At 47.7% G+C, this 21,538-nt stretch overlaps 1 protein-coding gene across 2 annotated transcripts in view; it reads right to left on the bottom strand.

Moving 5' to 3' along the window:
* LOC115482230 (peptide YY-like) overlaps positions 1–8,462 on the bottom strand; it is a 171,698-nt gene extending 163,236 nt beyond the window's left edge. The window contains exons 1-2 of one of the 2 annotated variants that reach the window (XM_030221863.1): positions 8,390–8,462; positions 6,965–7,076 (exon numbers count right to left, since the gene is read on the bottom strand). The gene's annotated coding sequence lies outside the window, so the exon portion shown is untranslated. Of the gene's footprint in view, positions 1–6,964; positions 7,077–7,609; positions 7,643–8,389 lie in introns of those variants that run through there. The other variant, XM_030221862.1, reaches the window with a different exon arrangement.
* Between the last annotated feature and the right edge of the window lie 13,076 nt (positions 8,463–21,538).

Below are 21,538 nucleotides of genomic sequence, written 5' to 3'. Positions count from 1 at the left end.
GAACTTCTGCCTTCTCTGATGCACACAGATGCTGGTACTTAAGCTTTCCTGTCTACCAACATAAAGGTGACATGCATTATATTGGTCTCAGAGAGCAGTTCCAAACTTTGCCCATTGTCTCGACTAGCAATACTTTCTAATGCTTCTAGTATTTGAGATTGTTCACATGCATGTGGCAAACCATACCTGGAGTTCTGTGCCCAGTTCTGGAAGCCAATTCCCAGAAAGAGAGAAAGAATATAAACAATTTAGAGACAGTGCAGAGTCTTCAGCAAAAACCCAGTGAGCTAATGTTTATGAGCAAAAAAAGCAATGTACTACAAAGAGAGGAGTGGGATATTACAAAGATATTCATATTACTTCAAAAAGTATCAATAATGTTCAAGATGCAAGCATTGTTTTCCCATGGACAGAACAGAATAAAGGTTGGTTGACAGGGAATCTACTATAATAAAACGCACCCTCAACATTCTGAGGACACTGACATCACTGAAGTCACTCAGACTCCCAGAACGATTCATGGATTCATGGTGGTGAAGCCACCCCACTGACCCATGCCCCGCCCTCACGTCAAACTAAAGAAATGGATCGCACCCACGCAGGGGGAGGAGGAGTAGGGAAACCCACCCGCGGAAAGGGAATCCACCAAATGACTCCAGAAACCACTGTTCCGACATCCAACACCCCCCCCCCCGCCCGCGCACCAAAGCTCAAAAAGTAGAAGCCCCGCCCACAGAATGGTAGACCCGCCCCCCCATCCCGACCCCCCCACCCAAAGCTGCAGGTCAAAAGAAGGAGGTCCAACACCCCCCCCCACAACAACCCCCTCCTAAGCCACCCACTCACTCTCATTTGGCCACACTTCCTCAACGCCCCCCCCCCCACACACACACACACACACACACACACACATACTCCTCTCTCTCTCTCTCTCTCTCTCTCTCTCTCTCTCTCTCATCTGGCAGCGCTTCCTGAAATCCCTGCCCCCCCCCACACACACTCACTCACTCATGTGGCAACCCCCCCCCACACACACACACACACTCAGTCTCTCATATCGCACCGCTTCCTGAACCCCCCCCCCCCCCCACACACACACACACACACACTCTCACTCATCTGGCAGCGCTTCCTGAAGCCCCCCACACACACACAAACTCATGTGGAAACACTTGATAAACGGCCCCCCCACACACACTCACTCACTCACTCATCTCGCAGCACTTCCAGACCCCCCACACACCCCTCTTCTTCCAAGCTGAAACCCCCAACACACACACACCCCCACACACCCCTCCAACACACACCACACACACACACACACTCTTTCTCACTCTCATCTGCCAGCGCTTCCTGAACCCCCTCCCCCCCACACACACTCTCTCTCTTTCATCTGCCAGCGCTTCCTGAAACCCCATACACACACACACACAGACAGACACTCACTCTCTCTCATCTGGCAGCGGTTCCTGAAACCCCTGCCCCCCCCCCCCACACACACACACACTCACTCACTAATCTGGCAGCCGTTCCTAAACCCTCCCCCCACACACACACACACTTACTCACTCTCATTTGGCCCCGCTTCCTGAACCCTCCCCCCCACACACACACACACACTCTCACTCTTCTGCCAGTGCTTCCTGAACCCACGCCCCCAACTACACACACTCACTCTCATCTGGCAATGCTTGATAAACCGCCCCCCCCCCCCCCCACATACACACACTCACTCACTCATCTGGCAGCACTTCCTGAACCCCCACACCCCTCTTCTTCCAAGCTGACAACATACCCACACAACACACACACACACTCTCTCATCTGGCAGCGCTTCCTGAATCCCCATACACACACACACTCACTCACTCACTCTCTCTCTCATCTGGCAGCACTTCCTGAAACCCCCCCCCCCCCCCCACAAATATTATACTGGGCCTTAGAACACCAATATACCAGCTGCTGGCAAACTGGTACAAACTAGACTGTTCCTACGCAGACATTATATGCTAGCACAGGGGTGGGCAACCTCAGTCCTTGAGGGCAGCAATACAGTCAAGATGTCAGGATTTCCTCAATGAATATGCATGAGATCTGTTTGCATGCACTGCCTCCATTATATACAAATAGACCTCATGCATATTCATTGGGGAAATCCTGAAAACCTGACTAGGTTGCGGCCCTTGAGGACTGAGGTTGCCCACTCCTGTGCTAGCAGAATCCTTCACCTCAGAATATGGACAGCTTTTCTCACCTGATACAAAATAGGGGACCAGAAAAAGCCTGAAGACAAAACCTGAAATGGAGACCCCCCCCCCCCCCCCAAGAAAGTCAGACTCTTTATACAGGGCAATATTAATAAAAGAGAAGCAGAAATGAATTTTCTCCTGGACTTTATAAATAAAAATAGGAAAAAAAATGTACATTTAACAAAGCAGGCAAATCTCAGTCCTTAAAAAGTAATAAATGAAAACAATTTTTCCTTCTCTACCTTTGTCATCTGGGAATTTTAATTTTCTAATTAAGCTGGTTTCCATCTCTTTTCCATGAGTCAGTCTTCTCCCACATTCTCCCTTCCTTGACCTGCCTCTCACTTATTGGTTCACACCGCTGCCTTCCTCCCCGACTTGGCTGCAAAGTAACAAAAGAAAGCTGAGAGCGAGGTCATAGCTCTATGTGCTCCGCTGCCGGTTTTCCTCCTCCACCCTCCCCGAAACAGGAAGTTACATCATGGGAGGGCGGAAGAGGGAAACTGCCTCCCATGACAATTCCAAAACACCTTGTGGTCCAGTGGGACCCATAACAGACCCCCACCCACCTACCCACCCAAGGGCTAGCCAAGTCCCCCCATACCTCAAATGGAGGAAGAAGGGAGGGACTAGCGCTCTCTTCCTCTTCCTGCAGGTGCCACTTCAAAATGGCAGTGCTCTGCCTTGCCCAGTGTTTTGGAAATGTGGTTAGGGGGGCTTATGTTTTTTAGGGGTAGGGGGATCTAGAGGTCCACTGGACTTCCGGGCCCTTGTGTTTTGGGGGGTGTGGGTCCTGGGAGCATGCAAAGGGAGTGGAGGAGTGGCCTAGTGGTTAGAGCACCAGTCTTGGAATCCAGAGGTTGCCGGTTCAAATCCCACTGCTGCTCCTTGTGATCTTGAGCAAGTCACTTAACCCTCCATTGTCTTAGGTACAGGCTTAGATTGTGAGCCCTCCTGGGACAGAGAAATATCCAGAGTACCTGAATGTAACTTGCCTTGAGCTACTACTGAAAAAGTTGTGAGCAAAATCTAAATAAATAAATGCTAGACAGGGTATCTCCATTCCTCCCCAATGGCCTGGCAAACCCTAATGTCAACTCCAAGCTGGCATAGGATTTGCTGTGAGAGCTTGTTTGGCGCACTGCCTGTTGAGCATTGGGGAGGAAGATTAATTCTGCTATTTAGCATGCATTTGCATGCTACTTGTGCTCAGAGCCGGTGAGTTCATTGTTTCACGTGCTTGCCAGCTCTACGTATTGTGCGCTGGTAAACGTAGGCACTAGTCTGGCACTAATGGCCTCTTGCGCCCGCGTTTACTTCTGATCATCGGCACCTGACAGATTAAAGGATAAACATACACTGTGAATTAGACCCCATGGAAGGGGGAGAGAATAAGTCAGCGTTAGAACTGATTAGTGCACGAGACATAAGACATAAGCATCGCCACACTGGAACAGACCAAAGGTCCATCTAGCCCAGCACCCTGTCTCTGACAGTGGCCAATCCAGGTCACAATCACCTGACAAGATCCAAGGAGCTAAGCATTTTGTACTGCTTGTCCCAGGAATAGTGGATTTTTCCCTACGTCCATTTAATAACATTCTATGGCCTTTTCCTTCAGGAAGCCGTCCAAACCTTTCTTAAACTCTGCTAAGCTAACCGCATTAACTACATTCTCCAGCAACGAATTCCAGAGTCAAATTACATGCTGAGTAAAGAAAAATGTCCTCTTATTTGTTTTAAACTTACTGCACTCCAGCTTCATTGCATGCCCCCTTGTCCTAGTATTTTTGGAAAGCGTCTACCCGTTCAACTCCACTCATTATTTTATATACCTCTATCATATCACCCCTCAGCCACCTTTTCTCCAAGCTGAAGAGCCCCAGCCGCTTTAGCCTTTCCTCATAGGAAAGTCGTCCCATCCCCTACTGCCGAAATAATCTGCACAGAATGCTCAGAGAGTTTTAGCACAGGAAACAACATGCGTGCCAGGGATGGCCGCAATTTATTTAAATGTAGTCAAATGGATGTTAATGAAGTCATTTGCGATGCCCTCCCAATGCTCGGAGAACAGCACACAAACAAACCCTGCTCCTACCGCTGGAAACCTACTGCCACCTCAGAGCTGGTGTTGGGGGGGGAGGGGGTAAAGAGAGGATTTCTTTTGATTTTCAATTCAAAATCTGCCGGTTCTGATTTCTTTTGGGAGTGGAAGGAAGCTGCCCTGTGCAAGCCTGTATGTGCCAGTACTGGAGAATAAAATACAGCAAACACTTTTGGTGCTTATATGACTGGTGAGGCAGCCTCCCACTTTGAAAGCCGATACAACAGCTTAACACTGCCACCTGCTGGCCTCTGAGTGACGACACGGGTACTGAGATAACCCAGTTTTCAGAAAACAGATCTAAGCAAATCAGCACTTAACCTCCCAGACCAAGATCATTTGTTCCACATTATTCTAGTTATTTTCTTTATTCAACTTTATGCTGTTGTATCCTGTTTGGATTTAGCTGTAAAAGCGGGATATCAAATTTTCAGTATAAATAAACTACATTTGCAACTGGTAATACTAATAGCAATATACAATGCACATCATCAAAATTCAATGAAAATAATAAAACTATCATTAGCTGAACTATCAATGTTCCTACCTAGAAGGAATCTAAATGAGCCTCAACAACAGCAAATGTTCAAACTATTAAGAGAATGGCTGGCTGAATAACCATGGTTTAATCATTTTCCTGAAAGAAGGGTAACTCCCCCCACCCCAGCTTTGCCTCTAATGCAGGCTTCTGCAAGTTCAGTATCCAGGATGGTAACAGGCCAGATTTTCAAGACACCCCTAATGAGTATGCAAATCCCGAGATTGGGTGGCAGAGCCAGTGGGGGGAGGCGGGGCTGGTGGTTGGGAGGCGGGGCTAGTACTGGGCAGACTTATACGGTCTGTGCCCTGACAATGGTAGATACAAATCAAGGTAAGGTATACACAACAAGTAGCACATATGAGTTTATCTTGTTGGCCAGACTGGATGGACCGTGCAGGTCTTTTCTGCCGACATCTACTATGTTACTATGTTATTCATTCAGGGGTCCATTTACTAAGCTGAGGGAAAAGGGCCCTGCGGTAGCGGCGGGGGCAATTTTTTTCCAGTGCCAGGGCTCTTTTTACTGTAGCAGGTAAAATACCCTCAAAAAATGGACACATGGTAAGATAACCGTTACTGTGGGGCCATGCAGCAGGAAGCACTTACGGCCACCCATGAGGTGGCGGGAAGGGCCCCATGGTAACCGGTGGTAACTGAGCACCATGCAGCAATGCCAATTATCACCAGGTTAGTGCCACGCTCAGGGGCGTAGCTGCTATGGGCCCACGGGGGCCAGGGCCCCCGCAGATTTGGCCCTGGACCCCCCCTACCGACGACCCTCTCAACCCCCCCCCCCCGCCCGCCGCCAACCCGCTGTTGCTGTCTGCTACCTTTGCTGGCGGGGGACCCCAACCCCCGCCAGCCGAAGTCTTCTTCCTTCGTTTGGTTTCTTGAGTCTGACTCAAGAAACCAAACGAAGGAAGAAGACTTCGGCTGGCGGGGGTTGGGGTCCCCCGCCAGCAAAGGTAGGCGACAGCGGGCGGTCAAAGTTGTTGGAGGTGTCGGCAATGGCGGGGCGGGGGGGAGGTGTCTGCAATGGGGGGGTCGGCGGCGCCGGGGAGGGCTAAAATGTTGCCCCCTCACCTCGGCTCTGGCCTCCCCTACCGCTGAAGTCTGGATACGCCCCTGGCCACGCTACAGAAAAATAAATTTGCGGAGCACCTCCAGCTGGAACTACCACCAGTGGCCATGTTGAGCCAATGGTAGCTCCATATTAGCGAGTGGTAAAAGACCCCCTCAATAATTATGTTAGGGGTGAAAAAATATCTTATTGCTCCTGATCTCATGTAGCCAATACCCAAAACGTTTTCTCTGATCAGAGATACCAAATATTAATAACAATTATTATCACTATGAAAACCATTTACATTTTTTGGGTATTGATTATTCATTCAGAAGATCCTGGAAATCTGGCATGTTTGTAACTCAGGAGAACTGAACTTGGACAAGCCTATCATATTGGGGTCGCTCTGTACCTTTCGAATCTTGTTACTCCTTACACTCCTGCTCACCAACTTAGATCTCTTGACTCCAATAGATTGGTTATACCCAACCCAAAGCGCACTAATTATGAGGTTACTAGACACCTTTTCTCTGGACTAGCCTTCCTAGGCCAATGCGATCTGAGCTATCTTTTCAACAGTTCAAAGCCCTTCCAAAGGCCTGTTATATCTAACATGCTTTCTTTGGTTGATGGCATGACTCCTGGTTCACAGCCTTTGGTTTGTTCTACTTGTTTTGTTATTGTTATTATGAATGTTCTTGAATGTGTCTTTGTCTTTCGGTCCTATTTGAAAAGTTCTTTTCTAATTGTTATTATATTGATTGCAAACTGCTTAGATGATCTTTGTTGGTATTTGGTGGTATAACAAGTTTTTAATAAACAAACATCTTCCTTCTCTAAGGCTAATCTTGCTAATGGCAAAGAGAGAACAATCCGCAGTGTGCTATCACTGTCCAAGTTCAGACCTCCAAGGCTACAACCAGGTCAGGTTTTCAGGATGCACAGGAAAACAGGAAGAAACCTTTACAGAGAAACAAAGACACAACAAGGAGTAGAGGGTGACTCACGACTCTCAAGATGGGAGTAGTAGATGAAAAAGTCTTGATTGAGGCACTAAAGTAAGACCTGACATGGGTCCGTGTTTCAGCAGACTTGCCACCTTCTTCAGGGGTCACAGAACTGTGTAAAAAAAATTATAAAAAGTAAGTTAAAAATACAATTTTATACATAAAAAATGAATAAAACATACAACTAAAAATGTGATGTGAATAAACAAAATAATATAAAAAACATGGACTGCAATGTAAAGACTGATAGTGTAACTAAAGTTTCACAACAAAATATCTAATAAAAGGTACGTTACAGATACCAACAACAATAGATGAAATAAAACAAATATAACAGTATGGCTGGATTATGTCATATTATAAGACCTGTTTAGGTTGAAAACACTAAAACATTAACGACACTGAGGCCCAGATGCATCAAACTTAGCGTGCCAGGAGCAATCATTTTGAGCCAGTTTAAACCGGCTTAGCGATCACAGTATCTAGCAATAAATACGCAAAGCCTACAGTGACCTGTTTACCGCACTCTCAAATGCGCAACGAAAATGCTATGCAAATGTATTGTAATTATGTGGTTCTCATTTAAATGAAGGTAATGCATGATGCACAGCTGTTTATGGGCAATGCACAGAAAGGTCCGCACACCTTTAACATGATATATTTAATGGGTGCACAGGGGTTGCCGGTAACTCCAGGAGCTTCATCTGCCCTAAACATAAGCATGTCCATATGTGCGTGCATAAGCGCTGTCATTGACATATTATTTATGCGTGCATATGTGCACATCCGTGTTGGAGAAGCCATGGCTACACATAGTCCCTGTGGGAGAAAGCCCAACTTCTCTGAAATGGATATTCTCTGGCTTACGCAGCTCATTGTTATCAATGAGAAGTGCCTCTACCCAATGAAAATGTGAAAGCACCACAAAGAAATGGGATGCAAGCAACCTGGTACAGCGCACGGTAGCCATCTGCAGAGTGATTAAAAAACCACGCATGGATCGGGGCCTATAAGGCTCTGGTTATGAATGATGTCTATCTCATACACCCAGGACACACGTCTATGATGTGATCTTTTTAGACATGTGTACAACAGCTACAGCATTTGTTGTGTGCTTAGGAAATTACTATTGTGTGCATGTGTTTGCTACACCGCTACCGTGGATTTCAACAGGTTAGTGAGACTTTCATGCATCAACCTTTGTCTTACCACACAGCTCATTTGCATGCAATTTTTTTTTGAGCATCTGCCATTTTTTCATAATTGGTATCTTGTAACATGAACCTTTACGTTTTTGGTTGGTCAACGTTTCTTTCATGCATCTGGCTCTGAGAGCTGATATGAAGCATATCACACCCTAGAGGATATGTATACCAAGCAACATGTGTACTGGAGATGCCAATTAAAAGGTAAAAGGAAACCCACCTTCTGAAGCCACTGCACTGTGCGTGGTATCTGGTACAACATATATGTTTGTAAGCACCAATAGTGCTGCCAGCTGCAAAGATGAAAAAGTCCCCATTAGCTTACATGACTGATGTGGTTCTTAAAAAAACGAAATTGGAATTATTACAAATGAAAAAAGTAAATAAAATAACCAGTTATAAGAATATACACTTATAAAAGACTGTTATTAAAATAACTGGTTATGAAAATATATTTGCATGCATATTGCCTCCCTAGTATGCAAATCTATCTCGTGCATATTTATTACAGATGTCCTGAAAACCCGACCTGTGTGCTGCCCTTCAGGACTGAACTTGGACACCCCTGATCTCAGCTGCCAGACAGGTTGGTAATGCTGCCCCAGAGCAATGGTTCTCAGCCCAGTCCTTCGGGACCACCTGGATTTTTGGGATATCCACAATAAATATGCATGAGACAGATTTGCATGCAATAGAGACAGTGCATGCAAATCTATCTTATGCTTATTCTTTGTGGGTATCCTGAAAATTCAATTAGCCAGGCAGTCCCATTGGAAAAGTTTGAGAACCACTGCACTGAAATGCTTAAATATGTTGGTTCTGCCAAATCTCTACATTTCAAAACCAAAGACTCATAACCTATATGTTTTTCCGTGTAGAATGATCCCCTGGACTTCTTCCTCATTAACATTCTTGATGTGGTATACTGGAATTATGGTAACCTCTTGGCTCTCCTGGAGGAGGTACGGCAGGCTATAGGCATGGCAACCGAAGAATAAATCACAAATGGAGAAGTAGCTCAAATCCCACTGCAGCTCCTTTTGGTCTTACGCAAATCACTTTTAACTCTCCATTGCCTCAGACACAACTTCAGATTGTGAGCCCTCCAGGGACAGAAAAATACCTACTGTACCTGAATGTACACCACTTCAATAGCTTTTGGGCTTGCAGGTGGTATATAATAAATAAATAAATAACCAAACCAACATCGAGGGCGGAGCACTGACACTCAACGAATCAAGGAAGCCCATTGGTTAATCTCTGTTTCCACTCCACAACACAGCTGTGGAGGAGTGGCCTAGTGGTTAGGATGGTGGACTTTGGTCCTGGGGAACTGAGTTCAATTCTTACTTCAGGCACAGGCAGCTCCTTGTGACTCTGGGCAAGTCACTTAACCCTCCATTGCCCCATGTAAGCTGCATTGAACCTGCCATGAGTGGGAAAGCGTGGGGTACAAATGTAATTAAAAAAAAATTTTTTTTTAATCTGTATCCAAATATGGGCACAGCTTATGCATTTGTTGCAACCACATAAAAAACAAAACAAAACATAAGAACATAAGAATAGCCATACTGGGTCAGACCAATAGCCCATCTAGCCCAGTTTCCTGTTTCCAACAGTAACCAATCCAGGTCACAAGTACCTGGCAGAAACCTTATCATGCCCTGGTGGTCTAGTGGCCTCTTTGGGGCAGGAAAGAACCCCACTCTTTCCTGCCCAGCGCTGTCGTTGACTGCTCGCTGCAGTGCTGATTCAAAATGGCTGCCAAAGCTTCAGGAGGTGGCCTTACTAGACTTCCGCAGAAGTCTTGTGAGGTCACCGCTTGACGTTTTGGCAGCCATTTTGAAGTGGTGCCAGCAGCAAGCAGTCAGCACCAGGCAGGAAAGAGTGGGGTTCTTTCCTGCCCCAAAAAGGTCATAATAAAGTACATGAGGGGAGGGGAGAGGATGTGGATGGAGTCATGTGAGTGGAGGGAGGGAGGGAGCTGTAGAAAGGTGGGTGGAGGGAGGCTGGAAAAAAGTTTGGGGAGAGGGATGTACATGGGGGGAGGGAGGGAAAAGAAGGAAATACATAGAAGCAGTGGCTTAGGAAGGGGGGGCGGGAGGGGCGGTCCACCCCGGGTGCACGCAGGGAACCAGCGGGGCCGACACAGCTCCGAGTGACGTGCACTCGGGGCGGATCGGCCCTCCTGCAGGTAAGAATGCGGTCCGGGGGGGGTGCGCCTCAGAAGGGGGGGGTCGCGCCGTGCTGCACCCGGGTGCCATCAGCCCTCGCTACGGCACTGCATAGAAGGGGATGGAGAGAAGAGGAGAGAGGGATATGCTGCTCATGGATGAGAGGGAAAAGAAAAGAGGACATGATCATGAAATGTACATTTCTAAACATTTCATGAGCATGTCTTGTACATCTTTTCATTTTCTATTTAGCAGAGTACAGAAGAAAATGCATTTCTGTTGCTTTACCATTATTTTCACTGTTTACAGAATGTGGCTTTCTTGGGGGGGTCAAGATGACTGTGTGGCACAGGGGTGTGGCAGGATGGCATATGGGTATGATGGGAAAGGGTAGGGGTGTGACTGAATGTTATTTTGTGTCCTCTTTTTTTGTCGTAGCAAATATGGTAACCCTGCAACCCTAGGTTACATCTGCCGTAGCTGACTGCCCATGACTACCTCCCTGCCCAAAAAACAGTGTCCCCAAACCATCCACTAGTCCCCTCCCCACCTAATGCCAGGCAGCACTTCTGACCATACAGATATTGCACACCCTGGACCAAGCCCCCAATGTGGCTCCCCTCAACTCTGACAGACTGTCTTGAGGGTGCGTAACAAAACATGTGTGTTTTGCAGGTGATCTGACATACACTGAGACTTGGAGGCACTCATCAGGCGCATGAGGGAGCCGAGCCCGACATGAGTAACAACCACATCGCACCCCCACAGCAGCCCCAAGCTTCATCCGCCTGTATGAATGTCAACCTCTCATGGGACAAGCGCGCATCACATCTGTGGTTCCCGCCTCCTTGCCATGCCATCTCATAGGTCACACAAACCGATGATATCCTTCAGCCATCCACATACATGTCCCCAATTCCCCCTGTACCTGCCTAGCACTGCCCACCTGAACCACTATATAAGCCATGTAGGATGTGTCTGACTCAAATCTGCACAGGTCACACTCCTGGAGCAGCCCACCAGCAGGTGGAAAAGGAGGGGGAGAGGGAGAAATAGGAGGCTATCCCACCACAGGCTGCCCAGATCCCCTCCCCACCAGCCAGCCATCACCCAGCCACCTATAGAGGAGGACAGCCAGCAGGAGGGTGGCCAATTTCTCTTGTTCCCTTTCAGACAGATGCGTCTCCTGCAATAGGGCTATATCTGCTTGGATCTGCTGAAGGTGCTGCAAAAGTTTTGATCGTGTTATGGGGGAAGAAATACCCCCAACATTCCAGGTAACCACCTTCACCATAGCAGAAGTTGTAAGGACAAAGTCAGCAGCTCATTGATCAAAAAGCAACAGGGAGACCGCCCCAGCCCACAGTCCCCCTCCATTTCCTTTGCCTCAACCTTATGTTTGGATAGGATCGACCTTTGTAATTACATTAGAAGGCAATTATAACTGCATCCCACCCCCCCAGTTTGTGCACATCCCCTTCATGCTAAGAACTATCCCCATTCTCCCTGCCCCCCCCAAGCCCACCCTCCCCCATCCCCAAAAACCCAGATGTAACGTTCCCCATGGAACTAGTCACTATTCAACGCCTCCCTCCCCACTAAACCCTCCAATCCTCAATGGTGCCACCCCATTCGCGTTCACCCTACTTCATGTGAAAGGGGGAAACCCCCCACCAAAAAAAACATCCACACAGGTACTCCCCACCCCGCTCCGTAGAGCTGACACCAGATAACTAGTATTGCCACCGATTCGAGTATAGCATTTTTATGCAAAATTTTACAACAAATGTAACTAATGCTAACATGTCAGGTTCTTGGCGACTGTTGTCCCTTTACCCCAACTCCCCTTCATACTCACTCCAAACCTTAACAAGGAAAAAAAAAACAACAAAGGTTCTCCCCACCCCTCTCCGCAGAGCTGACACTAGGTAGCCAATATTACCAGAGTTTAGAATATAGCGTTGTTATGCCAAGATTTACACCAAATTAATCTAATAATAATAACCTGTCAGCTTCTCGGCAACTGTTGTCCCTTTGCCCCTTTCATACTCGCACCAAAAAAAAAAAACTCACACTCACTCACACCCACTACTCAATCTCTCTGCACCAAAAACATTGCATAAGTAATGTATACAGTCTGATATATTTACTGTCAAGCGATTCCACGCTAGGGCCCTGGCTCACTCCACAGGCAGCTGCACCACAAAACGCACTTTCAGAGAAATTTCCAAAAGTTACCAATGTTTTGGATCCGGAAGGGGGGGGGGGCTCAAATCCTTGGCTGCGCTGAAGGGTCAAGTGGGAATACAATGGGGGGATGAATTCGCTTATTGTCAAGCATTATGTGCAATCGCTTTGTAAAGAAGCGTTGCAGAGTGGTATGGACGTGCGGGTACATGATTTTTTTTTATGCTATCTCAGAACACGCCACATCCATTTCAGGAATACATAAGGCGCTGTGGGTCTTGGAGGGGCCTAGGGATTTGGAAGTGATTCGTCATTGCTGGGAACATGACATGGGTTTGACACTGGTTACTTGGGATGTGCTGGCATTGATTAAAAGTATACCGAGACTTACGAGTAATGCAAGTTATAGAGAGTACTACTTTCGGATCCTGCACAGAGCCTATTTCACTCAGGTGCAGATGGCTCCAGGGCCGGTCTTAGGGCGAGGCGACCGCATAGGGCCTGCGCTCAAGGCGGCCCCGCATGGCGCGCCTGAAGTCGCCCTGCCCCGACCCCCCAAGCTCCAGTCCCCCGCCCAATGAATTTTAAGTTACCTCGTCATCAACGGACCGGCCACCCGGCAGGTAGCAGCAGCTGTGAAAAGCGTGCGAGCTGCTGGGCGGCGCTTTGGGAGCTTTCCTTTCACTTCCCTCGTTCAGCTCTGGTCCCGCCCTCATTTTGAGAGCGGGACCAGAGCTGAGCAAAGGAAAGGAAGGCTCCCGAAGCGCCGCCCAGCAGCTCGCACGCTTTTCACAGCTGCTGCTACCTGCCGGCCGCTCCGACGTCGACGACGAAGTAACTTAAAATTCAGAGGGAGGGCCTTGGAGCTGGGTGGGAGCTGGATGGGGGGCCTTGGAGCTGGTAAGTGGGTGGGTGGGAGGGAGGGGGCCTTGGAGCTGGGTGGGGGGCCTTGGAGCGGGGAGGGAGGGAGGGGGGCCTTGGAGCTGGTGGGTGGAAGGGAGAGAGAGAGAGGACCGGCCAGCCGGTCTTGGAGCTGGGAGGGAGGGAGGGGGGCCTGGAGCTGGGTGGGTGGGAGGGAGAGAGAGAGAGACAGGCCTTGGAGCGGGGAGGGAGGGATGGGGGCCTTGGAGCTGGTGGGTGGAAGGGAGAGAGAGAGACAGAGACTGGTCAGCCAGCCGGCCTTGGAGCTGGGAGGGAGGGAGGGAGCTGGGGAGCCCTGGGGATGGCCCGGGAGCTTGGAGGGAGAGGTGGCCGCCCTGGAGCTCAGAGGGAGGGGTGGCCGGCCCTGGAGTGAGGGTGGGGGCGGGGCTAAGATGGGGCCCCATCAGATTGGTCTGCATAGGGCTGCGCACTTGCTAAGACTGGCCCTGGATGGCTCGAGTGGGAAGATTGCCCTCAGCGGTGTGCCCCAAATGTAAGCTATCAGATAATACTTACTATCATGCTTTTTGGGGGTGTGAAAAGATTCAACAGTTTTGGAAGCAAATTATCAGATATCTCTCGGGTTTAATTCAACGACTGCTGGCATGTACCCCAGACATATTGGTGTTAGATAATCCTGGCCCAGGAGTGGGATGGGCAGCACTGCATGCATTGCTGCTTCGGAAAGCTTATTTATTAGCACAGAAATGCATCCTGTAATCTTGGTTGTCAGAGGGGCCGCCAGCATACTGGCACTGGCGCAACCAACTCCACCAATTAATGGTCTGGGAGGCTTGGGAAGTGAGGGGCTCACATAGAAGAAAGGCGCACTTCTTGAAGCTTTGGGACCCATGCTTGTCAGCCTTATCTTCTAGGGGGAGGAGCTTGGTGCTAAATGAGCTATGATTGGATGGGACTCTGTGTAATATGCTGGGATATAGGAAGTATTCAATTATCATTCTTCATGCTGGGTGAGAAACAGGGAGGGGGGAGGCAATAGATATCGGTGAGGGATCTAATAGTTTAGGTATCCTGAGGTTAAGAGAGGGTTATGACCAGTGGCGTGCTGGTAAATGTTTAACAACAGGCTCTCTCCCCGGTCCCACTCTGCGCGCCCTCCCCCCCCCCCAAATTGCAGAGCTGGCTATAGCCAGGGAGAGAGCCTGGGGGTGGGGTGGCAATGCATTATTCCAGGAAAAAAAAATTAAATGATCCCAGGTTCCAATCTAATTCATGTTTAATGTGCGATAAAATGCCATAAATAAGTAAATAAATATAAACTTTTAATGTTGAGCACCTGATTCTCAAAGTGAACATATTCCAAACACTATAATGAAAATAAAATGATTTTTTTTCTACCTTTGTTGTCTGGTGACTGTTTTTCTGATCATGCTGGCCCCGTATCCGATTCTGCTGCTATCTGTCCTCTTAACTCCGTTTCCAGGGCTTCCTTTCCATTTATTTATTTCCTTTCCTCCTTTCTTCTTCATTTCTGGTCCTCAACTTCTGCCTATTTTCTTCATCCATGTGCAGTTTTTCTCTTCCTCTTCCCTCATCTCATCCCTTCCTCACTCTTCCCTCCCCTCCATCCATGTCCAGCATTTCTTCTCTCTCCCCTCTTCTCCCCTGCCCTCCATCCACCCATGTCCAGCGACCCTTCTCTCCCCCTGCCCTCCATCTACCCATGTCCAGTGACCCTTCTCTCCCCCTGCCCTGCATGCACCCAGCGACCCTCCTCTCCCCTGCCCTCCATGCACCCATACCCAGTGACCCTCCTCTCCCCTGCCCTGCATGCACCCATACCCACTGACCCTCCTTTCCCCTGTCCTCCATCCACCCATGTCCAGCAGTGACCCTCCTCTCCCCTGCCCTGCATGCACCCATACCCAGCGACCCTTCTCTCCCCTCCATCCACAAATGCCCAGCGACTCCCTTCTCTCCCCTGCCACCCCCCTCCTGAGTTGTTCGGCGAATTCTCCTCCCTCCCTTCTCCCTCCATCCGGATCCAGTGCCTCACATAAACGATCTGACTCTTCAAATTCTTCAGGGCAGGCAGCCATTTTTAAAGCGCGAACTGGCAGCGCCAGCGGGCGAGAGTCAGCGCTGGCAGCAGGCAGGCAAGACTGCCTGCCCTGAAGAATTCGAAGAGTCAGGTCGGTGATGTGAGGGACTGGATCAGGAGAGAGGGATCGGGAGGAAGGGAGGGAGGAAACTGGTTCGCACGTTTCAACAACCGGCTCGCAAGAGCCGAGAAAAGTTAAGAGCCGGCTCCAGCACACCACTGGTTATGACAGGCACTGGTTGAGGGTTGTGGGGTGAGGACCGGGTGCTAGTCCACACACGGGTCTTAAGCCGTCTAATCATGGGGAGTGGTGGGGGGGGGTTATCCGCCTCCACTCTTAGTAAGATAAGTGTGTCTCAATTTGATGCAATACCTCACTCGTACGGATGTAGGGGAGGCAGGGAAGGTGGGTTGGTGGGGGCATGGTATATGTGGCCAAGTACTAGGAGAACTTAACAGCTGATCGACCTATTTCTTCTCTCATATGCTGTTCCATGAAGAGTAAAATGGGGTAGGTGTGGGAGGGTAGGTAATTTAATATAGTTGGTTGCTACCTGTTTGATGTTATGAGGGTTTGTAAATCACTTTAATTAACAGTATTATGCCTAATTTGAGAGGGGGGTTTATTAGCGTAAGTTGGGGAGGGGAGAAAAAGGAAAAATTTTATTGATGATGGAATATCATTTTGTCTCTGTTTGACATGTATTATGTAACAGTATGTTGTGGAGTTTGTTGGCATGTTCACATGATGTATCATCAATAAACATTGTTGAAACTAAAACAGATTTCTACATAAAGTTATACCAGGAAGGTGAGGGAGATGCCAGATGGGGGTGGAGAGAAGAGGAAGACATTGCAGCTGTGGGGTCAAGGGCAGCTGCCCTGTTTGCCCCCCTTAATACTGGCCTTGATGATGGGTATAATATTTCTAGTTTGGAAGATTTGGGCATAAGTGATAGGGGAGCTGGGTGGCAAAAAAATGTACATGCAGGTCATTGAATAGAACTGAAGGCAGGTTTTTTTTGTTACATTTGTACCCCACGCTTTCCCACTCATGGCAGGCTCAATGCGGCTTACATGGAGCAATGGAGGGTTAAGTGACTTGCCCAGAGTCACAAGGAGCTGACTGTGCCTGAAGTGGGAATTGAACTCAGTTCCTCAGTTCTCCAGGACCAAAGTCCACCACCCTAACCACTAGGCCAATCCTCATTCATTCAGTTTCTTATTTGCTTTACAGTTCAGTAATTTTTTTTATTTACTGAAAAGACTGGTATTTGTTTAAGTCAGTGCTGCTATCTACTGTGTCCAAAAGTTTGTGTGTAATTAGCTGAAGACCTTGGGTAAGGCCAGGACCCAGCTCTGCAAATAGCAGCTACCCTGACGCGGATTGCAGAAATTGCACAGCAAAAATAACAAAACGCATTGTAAGCATTCAGGGAAGGGCTGGGCGGGGGTCAGTAGAGATGAAGGCCAGTTGAGTAAACAAAATAAAATCCTAGAGATTCCTAAATGTTAATGGTGGTGACTAGTTGAGACTGTGGGAGATGGTGGTTAAGTGCTATCAGATAACAGGGTGGAGAAGACGGAAAGAAGATGGAGGAGGAAGAGGATCAAGCAGCATCTTAGCCAACATAAGATTCTCCCTATATTATGGTGAACGTCAGGAGCAGCAGAACAGCTTTTTGGTTGCAGGGGCCAAACAAACCAGGCTCCAGCTCTGCCCTCAAGCTCTCTGGTTGTTGATACTGTGTTGGGCAAGATATTGGTTGGGCCATGGCCCCAGTAACCCACCCCATTCTGCTGCCTATGAATATACCTTCATTCTCCAGGTCAATTTCCTAGTTAATTTAAGCCAAAAAAAATGTTTCTCACATGCCTTCCACCTTCATTCTCTTTCCATCCCATTGTGTCAACATGTTCCCAAAAAGGAATATTACAGACAGATGACATAAAGGACTAGATTCCATATATAGCACCAAACAAAATCAGTGCCCAAAAAAGCGTTATTCTAAAAGCCTCATTTAAAGTTAGGGGCAGTTTATAGAATAGTGCTTACACTTGGAAATTGTGCCTAACTTTAGGCACGGCCACTTACACCAACTGAAGTGCGGTGCAAATATACACGCCTTTGTTAGGCGCGTATCCCCATTATAACAACGCATGTTAATTTTAGGAATGCCCAATTACGCCCATGACCCTGCCATTCCCATGCCCTCTTTTTCAGATCATGTGTAAATTTTAGGCGCAGATCCCACATCTAAATTTATGTGCATAAATGCCAATTAACTCTAATTAGTGCCAAGATTGCTTGTTAAAAAGTCAATTATTGGTGCTATTGGTGTTATTCAATTAAATTGTGCACACAAATTGGCTGCATACACGAATTTGTGCACGCAATGTTTGGCAACTTTTATAGAATTAGGGGGAAAGCACTTTTCCTAAGACATAAAATATGAAAAATCTCAATATATGTCGCTCTCACAAAAAGAACATGAAAAGCAAAATCTGGAAAAAAAAGGTAGATAAGACAGAGCGACATTAAACACACAAAAGCAGAGCCCCTGATCTTGAGCCATATCCAGCCTGTTAAGTACTGTTATCCTATCCGTGAGCAGGGCCGGTGATAGGGGGTGGCAAACAAGCCAATTACTCTGGGCCCCCATACCATAGGGGGCCCCAAACCTGCCACAAGTTAAAAGAGGCATAGGCTGAAGGACAGCTTTTGGGCCACCTCCCTGATTTCTGCCCTGGGCCCCTGAATGTCTAACACCAGCCCTGCCCACGAGGGCTCCAAAATTAGGTTGCTTTGGAGCTACCAACCTCATAATAGCTCCCTACCTCTACCACCCTCCTCCCTGACCCATCTTACTTACCCACATCTAATTGTCCACCTCTTTATACACTATATAAATGAACCTTTTCCGGAGATGGAAGGGCGGTAGAACGAGAGGACATGATATGAGAGTGAAGGGGGGGCAGACTCAAGAAAAATGTCAGGAAGTATTTTTTCACGGAGAGAGTGGTGGATACTTGGAATGCCCTCCCGCGGGAGGTGGTGGAGATGAAAACGGTAGCGGAATTCAAGCATGCGTGGGATAAACATAAAGGAATCCTGTGCAGAAGGAATGGATCCTCAGCAGCTTAGCCGAGATTGGGAGGCGGGGCTGGTGTTTGGGTGGTGGGGCTAGTTCTGGGCAAGACCTCTACAGTCTGTGTCCTGAAAATGGGGCTAGTTCTGGGCAAGACTTCTACGGTCTGTGTCCTAAAAATGGCAGATACAAATCAAGGTAAGGTATACACAAGAAGTAGCACTAATGAGTTTATTTTGTTGGGCAGACTAGATGGACCGTGCAGGTCTTTTTCTGCCGTCATCTACTATGTTACTATGAATTATAGTTGATATCCATTCTATGTTACTTTGTAAACCTGTTATATTATGTAAGCTGCATTGAACCTGCTAATAAGTGGGAAAGCGCAGGGTATAAGTGTTACAAATAAATAAATAATGTGGTCGGCAGCATTCCTTGCAGTGGCACTGATGGGGTATGCATGAACTGACTGATGTCCTACTGCAGCCCTCCTACCACCCTCATTTGTAACACTGATTGCAGTAAAGGTGCTGCAAAAGAGCCATCAAAGTCCAAACAACACACACTGTCAGCTGCATTCTGCCACTGTCCTCTAGGGGGAGTTACTGAAGAGACATGAATGAGGTTGGAGGAAGAACTGGGTTGGGGGGGTGCTGAGAGGGAATTTAATTTTTGTTTTATTTTAGTTACATTTGTACCCCATGCTTTCCCACTCATGGCAGGCTCAATACGGCTTACATGGGGCAATGGAAGGTTAAGTGACTTGCCCAGAGTCACAAGGAGCTGTCTGTGCCTGAAGTGGGAATTGAACTCAGTTCCTCAGGACCAAAGTCCACCACCCTAACCACTAGGCCACTCCTTTCCATTGGATTGTATACCTCGCCTCACTGAGACTGAAGCAAGTTACACTTAAAATAATATGAATATTAAAAAAAAAGCATAAAACATAATTGGGTTGATATTCAAAATGATTTAACCAGTCAGAAATGGCTCCTGGCCAGATCAATTGCCTGTTCAGAGCTAACCTGTCATTTTCAGCAGCACTTAACTGGTTAATGCTGCTGAAAAAATGTGCAGTTAGCACCTATGTCAAAATTGGCTATTTTGGGGGCATTCTGGGGTTGGAGTCAGCACTTGGCCAGTTAAGTGCCAATTCAGCACTTAACCAGTACCCCATAGCCAGTTAAGTGCTGAATATCGCACTTAAGCGGCTATGCTTTAGCCAGCTCCACAGACCTGGAAATTTATTGACGAAGCCTGGACATGGCCTGGCATTGAATTTCCAGGCATAATGCCAGTGGCAGTCAGCAAAATGCTGAGTGACGCCAACTGAATATCAGGCCTGATGAAATACAGCAAAACCATCAACCCAATCTATCCCCTCTTTCCTCCCCCCCCCCCCCCCCCCAGGTTCTTTTCAACCCTCAGCAAAGGACTGACAGAAGGTAGAGGACTTGGATTCAGTTAAGAGCCAGAGAGGGGGGGGAGAGGTGGGAAAAGCAAGGAGGAGATTGAGAGTCAAAGTGAGCAGGGAGGGAGAGATAGAGGTTTGAGGTTGAGAGGGTAGATTGAAGAGTGTGAGATGAAGGTGAAAGATGGGTGAGTAGGGGAGAAATACACAAGATTTATCCAGTCAACAGGGTTGCACTTGGGGCCAGATGTACTAAAGCTGGGGTTTACAACCCAGTCTGAGGATCACCAGGCCAGCTGGGTTTTTACAGACATATTCAATGAAATTTCTTCAAATAGTTACAATAAACATTCACATTCCCCAGTAACTTATCTTTTACTCTTTCAACGTTTAAACAAATCTTTATTCATTTATTTTCTTTATAAACCATAAATTCAAAATGTATATAAAATAACACTTCCTTATCCTCACTCCTTCACTCACACTACACTCATACTTCAATCAGTGGCGTAGCCAGGGGGGTGACAGGTGAGCGGCTGCTCCCCCAAATGGAGTTCTGCCAGCTCCGGTGCCTATTTTTTTCTCAATGTGTTGCATTGAAAATGTGTGCCAGCACCGGTGGAAATCCGCTCTCGCTCCCCCCGCGCCGCCAACCTGGCTCCGCTTCTGACTTCAATCATATCCACTGCACAGTGTGATTAATACAGTCTATTCTCTTCTGGCTGGAAGCGAACCAGATCCACCTCTGCATGAATAATTCAATCTCTTTTTTTGTGGTCACTATATTTCCCTATGACCACCACTACTGTTGTAATTACTCTTCCTGTTCATTTAAAAGTTCTATTAAACACTCCAGCAAGTCTATAATAGTGTCTTATCTTGAGTCGTTTTGCATCTTCTACAAGTTCTCAAATGCCAGGAATGAAAGTCACAAAAACACAGTGTGATGGGAAGAATGAGCGGAGATATTGAGAAATTAAGGAGCTGCAAGATATGAGCATACAGCGCAACGAAGACATGGAGGGGCATAATCGAACGAAAACGTCTATCTCCATGGGCGTTTATCTCCGAGAACGGGTCCGTGAAGGGGCGGACCGAACCGTATTTTCGAAAAAAATAGACGTCCATGTTTTATTTGACAATTTGTGAGCTGGGCGTTTTTGTTTTTCAGCGATAATGGAAAATGAAAGCGCGCAGCTCAAAAACAAATAAATCCAAGGCATTTGTTCGTGGGAGGGGCCAGGATTCGTAGTGCACTGGTCCCCCTCACATGCCAGGACACCAACCGGGCACCCTAGGAGGCACTTTTACAAAAACAAAAAAAAGGTAAAAGAGCTCCCAGGTGCATAGCACCCTTCCCTTGTGTGTTGAGCCCCCCAAATCCCCCTCAAAATCCACTGCCCACAAGTCTACACCATTACTACAGCCCTAAGGGTTGAAGGGGGGCACCTACATGTGGGTACAGTGGGTTTGGGGAGGTTGGACGACTAAGCATTAAGCAGCACAATTGTAACAGGTGGGGGGG

The sequence above is a fragment of the Microcaecilia unicolor genome, chromosome 12, assembly GCF_901765095.1.
Source record: "Microcaecilia unicolor chromosome 12, aMicUni1.1, whole genome shotgun sequence".
Lineage (NCBI taxonomy): Eukaryota > Metazoa > Chordata > Amphibia > Gymnophiona > Siphonopidae > Microcaecilia > Microcaecilia unicolor.
This window is presented reverse-complemented; position numbering and strand designations above follow the sequence as displayed.